Genomic DNA, 9,415 nt, shown 5'->3' on the forward strand with positions numbered 1-9,415 from the left:
AAGCAGACTTTATAGGGATTGTTTTAAGCTTCACCTTTGTAAGACGGCATTCCCGCATCGATAGTTGCATAGGGAATCACGTCAATCATCGGAGGGAATATCACTAAAGAAAGTCGCTCTAGCGCTTGTTTTGATTGAAACCATACCGAAACAAATTATATACCAATCTGCGGCTTAGACGCCTCTAACACGCCAGGTTTTATATAGTTTTCAAAATTACATGTTTCACAGTAAAGTAGTAAATATTCTCGAATTCTCGTTCGCTGTCAATAGATATCAGAGATTACGGGTGGGAAACGAATAGCCCCATGTTTGTCCACTGAAAAAAAAACTAGTTCGTCAAACGTTCATTCAGTTAATTAACCAGGCAGTATGCTCAATCGCAAATTACAAACGAACGCGCTTTGCTTTGTGCATCCCTTGGACTGACGTTCAGGCTGCGCACCGAAGCTCTAGTGGCCATCCTTTTTCATAGAATGGAAGGGCACTAAAACTTTCTTGTCGACAGCATTGAAGCTGTTAATGGATAGACTTTAGTCATTGCTTCCTTCGAGTTTTAGTTGCGTCCGAACGTCATCCCTTGATTTCAGCGTATCGCCGTTAGGACGAAGGGCGTGGCTGTTGTCGTCGTGCCCTTAATTCAAGCCTTTTCTTATTGGGAACTCGACGCGGCACGTCGCTGTCATGTTCTGCATTCCCGTCTCAGATAGGTCTCTTGGCCTGGCTGTATGTGCATCGTTACGTGGTATGAAGGTTCTATTTTTTTCGGTTATAGAAACTTCACCTCCTGAAACAGCGACTTCTTGTTTCTCCAACGTGAAGTGGGGTACATTCCACGTAACAAGTCACTACTGGGGGGCAGTAGGATGACCTGTGCTGATGGGGTCACAGCGAACGGTTACAGCCCTATGGTTGTTAGCTTTTACTATAAGGTACTCGTTCATCTTGTCTTTGTCTGGTCCGGTCAATGGGACGTTTGCTTTAAGAGAATCCTCTCAGACCGAAGCTCCTGTAAGGACACCACTGCGGACAGATGCGTATGGTTCCTTGGTATTGCTGCTTTAGAAGACGGTGTTCGGCGTTTTGCCACACTTGGGTCTTATCTGGGGTGCAGAGTTCCACCACAGGCTGACGGGAGGTCGACAGTGGACGGTGCTAGGACGATGAGTAGCACAGGTTGTACGGAATCATTTTAATTTCAAATGTCTTCTTCTACGTTGCGTGTCACAGAAAAATTCCCGACCATCTTAGGAGGGTTACATGCAAGGCAAGCGAAGAGGTCTTGATTAGCCAGAAGTTCAGGGAAGAACCGTTTTGTCTTTTGGGTCAATTCTTCGCCAGCAAAAAAAAGTGTGTGTTTTATCAAGAAACACGAGCACGCTATAATTGTGAGGAGGCGTGCATGTCGGCGACAACATCTCTGGTCATTCAATGCATACCCGAATCGTGAACATTTTCTGCATCTCAGTTTTAAAATTTGGAGAAGTGGTAACAGTGATATATTGGCACTCAAACCAAAAAGGAGCGGTGTCTGAAATTATAAAGAAGCCTTGCATCGCAGGTTGGTCGTCATTTCATTGGCTAAACGTTCGTAACCACTCAAGACCTTCTAGGCATAATTCAGCCTGTTTAGTAAGTGACCAGAGAAATAAGGATGGCTCCTGTGGCTGCAGCGAAGTCCTCCTCCTTCTCGTTCTCTAATAGTAGCCAGAACTCGTGTTGGAGACTTTGCTGTCAGCGGCTGCCACCCATTCAGCTTGGTTGGCGATTTGATGAGGGTCTGAGGTGGATGTTCCTAGCTACTAACCTGATGTCAAGCACCAAACACGACGCATGGTTTTTTGATGAATAATTTTTATTTCAGCCTCCTCCTGCTTCCAAACATAAAAAAACTTCAAGTGGTGTATTAGCAGTCAATGAAGGAACAAGCATTCCAAGCGTTCACCTTTCCGTGCTTTACTTTCTGGAAAAGTAAAATCACATAGAAAGTCGAGACGGACATCATAGTAATGGAATGACTTGGCGCCACTCCCTCTTTATGAAAGAAATACCTTGTACTGGACACAAAAAGAAAGGCAAAAGACGAAACACAAAACGAAGCAAAAAGTACCCAAAAACAAGGCATAGTGTGCGTCAGTACAATGCTTTGAGACCCAGGCGTAGTAATAAATCCATCTTTACTTTAGACGTGAAAAAAGCTATTTGTGTTTTAAATATACTCGAGTTGGGAAATATATCATCTCTTACAATGGCAGATCAAGCGTAAACACACCCGGTGCTTCTGTAATTTACAGGAAGGCCAAAGTACAGGCCGTCACAATTCAATTATCAATATCTTGTTTGGAAACATAGAATGCGACAAACAGACAGTGCAATACCTTGTTCCTTTTTAAAACAACTTCATTGAACTTGCTAGAACCTTGGAAAACAATGGCACTCCTGCACTAATGGCGAAAAATGATTGAGAAACAGCTGAGCCGGGTCTTCCTTCTTAGAGACCCGCTTCTGCTGTTTCTCCAGCCTAACACCGCTAGTGCATGGTGCGCCATTTTTTTCCAAGTTTATGGCATTTGAATAACTCCGTCGACGCGGCTCTTGCACTTCGAATACGTTTACAAGCTAGTCGTTTCGGATCTGCATGATGGGCTCTCCCGAATTGTTTAACCCGCAGGACTTCATATCTCTTGAAAATAGGACTACTTGTGACAATTTGGGTAATTGTTAGGAATAGAATCATGCCGAAGCATGCAACGAAACAAGTGGCCACTATAATAGTCCAGGCTTTTCAGTTACGATAGAGGTTGAGTTACGTTACAGCAATTACGTTTACGGACCTTCATTTTTACGATAGAGGGACACGGAAGCGCATTTCTCGAGCTCCTGCTCTTCCTTGGAATGCCTAGACTGGCTCACATAAACGAACTTTTCATTGTTTGTGTGGTCGATAAGGGGATATTTATTTTATAAAGCCCGAAAGAATAAAAAACTACTATTTGTGGTATACGGCGGCTGCACCAACTTGAAAAGTGACGCTCTTTCGAGGGGCTACTGTAAATGGAATATGTTATAGATTTGAATTTAAAGTAGTTTTGTATTCGCTTCTGTGAATATTCGCTTGCAATGCAACGTCGTTGATGCTTGACTATTCTCTATATATCCGCAATCGTCATACAGCGCATCTGCTACGTTGTCGCCTGTGCAACACAACAATAAGCCTACTAGCACTGCCGGTAATCGTAACGATAACTAGCCGAGAAACACCCAGTAAATGAACGCCATTCTTATCAAAAGAGACGTGTAAAGGTGATGCGTTGTAGCTCCCCCCCATCGTCCTTTCGTAGCCTGCCTACCTCATGCTTGGATCCAGAAAGGTGTGCTCGAACAAAAGGCGTCTAAGGAAATTGTCGGCAGAATTTGGACTGTGACCGCAAGGAGTCGGTGCTTATAGCAACACTACGACAAAAAATTGGCCGCTTATCTGCTCCTTTTGTTGCAAATGCCGTCAAAAGACGATACTCTTTATTGGCTTTTGCGAAGTAAATGCCTCCCTTCGCTTTCCCGATCACCTCTGATGTTGTTCCTCTTGCGTCACGCTCCTCCCAAGGTAAAGACGCCAAAGGTGTGCCTAAATCATTTTAAATTTTCCGCGCTCCACTGCTCCAAACCGGGTGTCTCGATGGGAACACGGCAAAGAGAAGCGACGTCTGCTCAGTGAACCACGGGGCATCTGGTTCATTCAGTGGTTTCTGCAGCACACTTAGGGCTTTCGTGTTCGTGCATATTTAACTTCTTTAACTGTATCGGCACGCTTCTCGTTAAGGCGCGTTGGCTAGGCACACAGGACAATGACACCACAGCGACGCGGACCCCTGAGTTCCCAGAGTGCCAAGCTTGTCACGTGACGCCGACAGCGACATGGTAACGTTGGCCGATCGAAAGTCCGCGTGGGGAAATTGGCTAGCTGACGGAAGACGCAGACAATGCTGATCTGCCGAACAAGCGAAAGGGAATCGATGGATAAACAAAAACTGCGCCCGCCACCAGTACACTGTAAAAAAAAATTACACCATCTTCCCGTGGGGAACCCTGATGAGGATGCGAAGCATCGTGGCGGTTCTGTGTGGTTCCAGTGTGTTGCCGTTACGTTGAGTGATCTGGTTTTTACTAGCGCCAGAGGGAATTCCGCGTCCGGGTCTACACCGGTGGCAAAGGCACGCAAGTGCTGTTGTGTTACGGTGAGTAGGCGGTGGTTCTCGAGGCGCCGAAACTCGTCCATCATGTTCTTGTCGATGTTGTCTGTGTGGTAGAATCGGTAGTCTCCATCAGCTTTGGTGAGGTAAAGGTTGTTGACATTGGTGCACCGGCTGAGAGCAATGTACACGCCCTCTTCATCGCAGCTTTGTCTTCTCGTTCTTCTTCTTCTTCTTCGGCGGTTCCCCTACGGGAAGATGACGATGGTGGTTGAACGCGAAACTATCTCGTGAGACAACCACGTGAGGTTGCGAAGAGTCTGGTCATCATAGGTGGTGGTGTCTCTCGTGTAAGAATACTAGATATTATTACGGCGATGTCGCGTGAACTGAAGCCGATGTAAGCTTTACTACGTGCACTTTGAAACCCATATTTTTTGCGTTTCAATTCATGACTTGCTTGTATGGACTAGATGCTCCGTCTGATTACCCGCTACGAAGACAGTGGACCAAATATATTACATTTTCTTTAGCGTCCAAGACCAAGCATGGCCACAAACCCGCGGGCCCTCCCTAGGGTGAAAAATAAACGACCGGGCCTGGGCTTTGAACGACGGCCCCGGGCTGGGCCAAGCTACGCTCACTTATAAACTCCCGAGCGCTGGCTGGGCCCAGGCTCGGTGTAACGGGCCCAGGTCGGGCTCGGGTTTCACAAAGCGGGCTCGGGCCTTAAAATAAGGCCAGTGCAGTGGTGTACACCATCCATTCCACCACTTTTAGGGGCGAAGCTCCTTAAGTCATGGGTCTGTCCATCCCTTGTGTCTCGTGGTACGTGACCGCCGCATGCTTTCGGAGATGTCGCAAAGTGGGCCGCGTTGCACGCGCAAGAACCGGCTGCAACCGGCAGCGCAAACTCGGCGCCGGGAGAGCGAGGTGCTCTGTGTTCGCCAACGGAGGCGCGAGCGCACGTGCACTGCGAGGGGGAGATCACGCAAGAGATCACGCCACGAACGCAGGCAGTCGTTCTCGGAGATCGAACGAGACGCAAGGACCTTTGCTCGTTTCCTCTCGTCTTGTTCCGGCACAAGTTCGCCCTAAATAAAAGTTTTTTCTTTAGCGTTGTGTCCCATCCTACGTGACAAATTCTTGTGGAGGTGCGGGGTTGTCCTCGATGGTGCGGGGTCTTTCACCAGCTCAGGGCCTGGTGCATTGACTTCAAAAATAAAAGTTGATTTGTACAATGTACGCACACAGTCTTACGTCTTTCTTAATCATGTAATGGGCGAACTTTCACGGGAGAGTTACGGTTACCGATGATCTCCCCCTCTCGAGCTTCGCCCCACTTATCATCATTCATTCCGTGGATATGGCGTGATTTCTATTTTGTGGTTTTCGCACACTCACTTCGTACAGTGGCTGCTCATATATTCCAGAGCGCATTGCTTGAATACAGAAACAAGATCTGCTTTTACTAAAATAAATTCTTCATTGCTCTGACGTAGCTTCGCAATAAACACCAAAAAGAGCTTCGTGAAACACGGCTACCACGAGGACGGCCATAAACTGTCGGCAGAATGGAACTTCTTAGCCACTTGACGCGGCAAAAGATCATGTGACGACGTCGGCGGAACACTTAAAAGTCCGGCAGCAAGCGCAAGTCTCCAGAGAGCTTTCCAAAATCACATTCGAACCCGAAAGAACCTGTATGTATAGGCTGAAAACGTCGAAGTAATAACAGTAATCTGGGTTCCAAATTGAAAACTACAAGAAACAAGGGCACAACGTGGTTCACAATTTGTAATGGCAATCCCAGTCAAAGGACCACAAAAAGTACTGCACATCGGATCAGCTATACTTTTAACACTTCGTGTTGCCATTGTGTCCCACCCAAGCTCCTTAGAAATTCAGGTAAAAAACAAAAATGAACAAGTACTCAGCTTTCTTTGATGTTGACTATTGAACTGGTAAAGCACTCAACATCTGTCGGTAAAAAAACATAAGGCCAAATAAACAAGTGGCAAGCCATTTTATGTTTGCAGTCAGAGGTATCCCGCGGTGAATTTCAATGGGCCAGGTGAAGTGCGGTGGGCAGCAAAAAGATGACTGTGATCCTTTTTTCTCCGCATGAGACAGAGACCGGTTAATCTCGCTGATAACTACAAAACGTTCGCTCTGTTCCAGTAAGTGATTGTGCGAAAACCCAAACATAAAAAGTGGTGGACTGGAGTTTGCCGTTTATGGTGTGTTTTTAACGTCAAGCGACACAAACCATGTTCCTTTAACAGAGAGCCAGATGTGAACATGCGTGCCACAAAAAAGGCCGGTGGCCGTACTCGTTCCGAGTTGGGGACACACTTCCACAGAGGGCACAAGTGTGGCTCATTGTGAACTCCCAAAATTTTTTCTCGCCTCAAGCAAAATATACTGAAAGAACTTGTCTTAATCGAAGCTAAAGTGCTGATGCATATAATGAGCCATCTCATCTAACTTTACCTCAAGAACTTTGGTCCTTTTATTAGGTCTTACGTTGAAAAAAAATAGCATTTTTTTTGCATTTTTGTAAGCGCTTTGCCTACAAAATGCTGTTTAATCGACCTAAATTATTTTAGTGGACACTCAACGACCATATCAACGCACGATGGAAATACTCTGACTAAAGCTATATGGTGCCTTTGCAAAAAGTCCTGAAAATGTGCGTTTGCTTTTGTATATACTTCACTCATGCAACACCGAAAATTCTCACACGGCTTCAGTCATGGTCCCACATCAAAGAACAATGCAAGCGGGGTGTTCTAAAATATTATTTGTCATTCAACACAGTATCACTCTTTATTTAAAATTTATTTTCTGCAACCTCCTTTTGCACGTTTGCGGAAATTTCAAGGAGCCCTCAAAGAACGGAAAAAGTTTTTGCAACAAAAATACTCCGTGCAGACCTCCTACACTTCATGGGCAAGTAGCAAATATTTTCTCCATAAAACTGGCGGTGGTCGATTTTCGGGCTGGGACGCTTTGCGTGCAATGACTCATTAGTATTATAAAGCTTTGGTGTTTTTATGTGAAGTCTTTGGTACGTAAACGTAAAGCACCGAACTCACACAACCTCTATGTGAATAAAAAACGAGTGACAACAAGGTTCCATTTTTAACTTGCACAGCATTATAAAATTCAATCATGCCTTCGTGCAATTACAGTAGCCAACCAGTACTTGGAAATAATGTGAAATCAACAATATTGTTGCGATTCCTAAAACACAAATGGCGGTTATGAGCGGAACTGAAGTAACTGAGATATAGACAAGCGTATTACAAGCCTGTAAAAAGGCAGAGTACACAATCAGCATGGACATCCACAGGATTTGATGATTAAGACCCAAAGATGAAGGTCAAAAGTAAGGGTCAGAGCAGTTGCAACAAATGACAATTCAACACAGATGTCAAGCAGAACAAGAAATTCGAACTCTCAAGGGCCAGTCTAAAGCAGGCACGGGCACATTGTATATCCCTGAAAACCTACTACAACATGGCTTGACATTCCTTCACCTCCCGCGTCACCACAGACAGCGTTGTCAGTGAAAATCTGCACCGTTGCAAGATTTTACATGTTGTCGTTACGTGTTCCAATGCTCGGTCATACCATGCCGAACATCCAAGTGTATTGGGCTTGACACTCTAACCCTTCACAAAAAATACCTGTTGATGAGAAGATTCGCTTGGCCTTGCAGGAGTGTGACACGTGGACACGCACCTCGGTAGAAGGGGAATCGAATGAGTTGTATTTGCAACACTAGAATGGCGACCGGTGAAAGGGAAGCTCAGCACCAAACAAGAACACAAAGGTCAAAGTACAGTCCCCAAATTCCCGTTCAAGTGAACAGAAAAACGCAAATGCTCTCACCGACTAAAGAAACATCGTTCAGCGATGTGTGTCGCGGGTCATTGTTTATCCAGGTTGCAGCAGAGCGTTGGCCCCCGCATGGAAGTACTGCTCGGACAAAGCAGCACAGGCAGCAGCACGCTCTGCGTGGCAGGTGTGGGTGATCCAACCTGGGCCGTGACCACAAAGCACGGCCAGGTGTAGAACCGAGCCCGGTTGTCTGCGAGCCAACTCGCTCGTCTGGAACCACTCGTACACCAGATCTGCAGGCCCATCTTCTGTCCTCGTTAGCTCAACAGCTTCAGGATCCTCTGGTTCCGCGATCGACCTCCATCCGAACCTTGTTCCAAATCACTGCTTTAGCACCTCCTCCCTAATCGATGTTGACAAGCTGATTGTCTGGGGCTCTGTATTACAGTTCACGAGGGTGCTGCTTTGGGCCTGTTGGTATGACATGACGGAACCTTGAAGCGCTAAGACACAGGGAGAAGCGAGTAGGACACACAAGGCGCTACTTCCAACAGTTGTATTAGCAGACGAAAACACATATTTATACACATGACCACTGGCCCACGTCATAATACAATCTTACGCGTCGCACTCTATTAAAAAAATCCCGCTCTTTCTTCGACAAGGCGACAGACGCAGTACTAACACAGTCCTGGCTTGCTTTCGCTATTATGTCAGCTTCTATTATCTCTCGCGTTGGCTGGTTTATATTCTTGGGAACAACTACGCAATTATCGAACAGGGGCGTGCAACCCTGCTGCTTACAGTGTGACGCAAGCCATCCCCCAGCGTTGTTCTTTATGTTATTGCCGTGTTCACGGAGACGATCATGGAGGCACCGCTCTGTTTGGCCGATATACCTTTTCCCACGGTCCAACGGAAGGCTGTACCCTACGCCTTCTGGTCACGCCACAAAGAAGTTTTTGTGCTTTTTGTTGCACCTCAAGCTATGGGCAAGCTATGGGCAAGCTATGCAGACTGCAAATTGGGCAAGCCATGCAGCTATGCAAATTGGGCAAGCTATGCAGACTGACAGACCCCAGCCTTCTCACGAAACCGACATGCAACAAAAAGCACAAAAACTGCTTTGTGGCTTGCGCAGAAGGCGTTGTTTACAGCCTTCCGTTTGACTGTGGGAAAACGTATATCGGCCAAACAGGGCGGTGCCTCAATGATCATCTCCGTGAACACGGCGGTAACGTAAAGAACAACACTGGGGGATGGCTTGTGTCGCACTGTTTGCAGCATGGTTGCACGCCCCTGTTCGATAAGTGCGCAGTTGTTGCTAAGCATAAGAACCAGCTTACGCGAGAGATAATAGAAGCTGACATGATAGCGAA

Source organism: Haemaphysalis longicornis, unplaced genomic scaffold (genome assembly GCF_048455015.1).
Source record: "Haemaphysalis longicornis isolate Haplotype H1 unplaced genomic scaffold, Haemaphysalis longicornis Haplotype H1 scaffold_8, whole genome shotgun sequence".
Taxonomy (NCBI): domain Eukaryota; kingdom Metazoa; phylum Arthropoda; class Arachnida; order Ixodida; family Ixodidae; genus Haemaphysalis; species Haemaphysalis longicornis.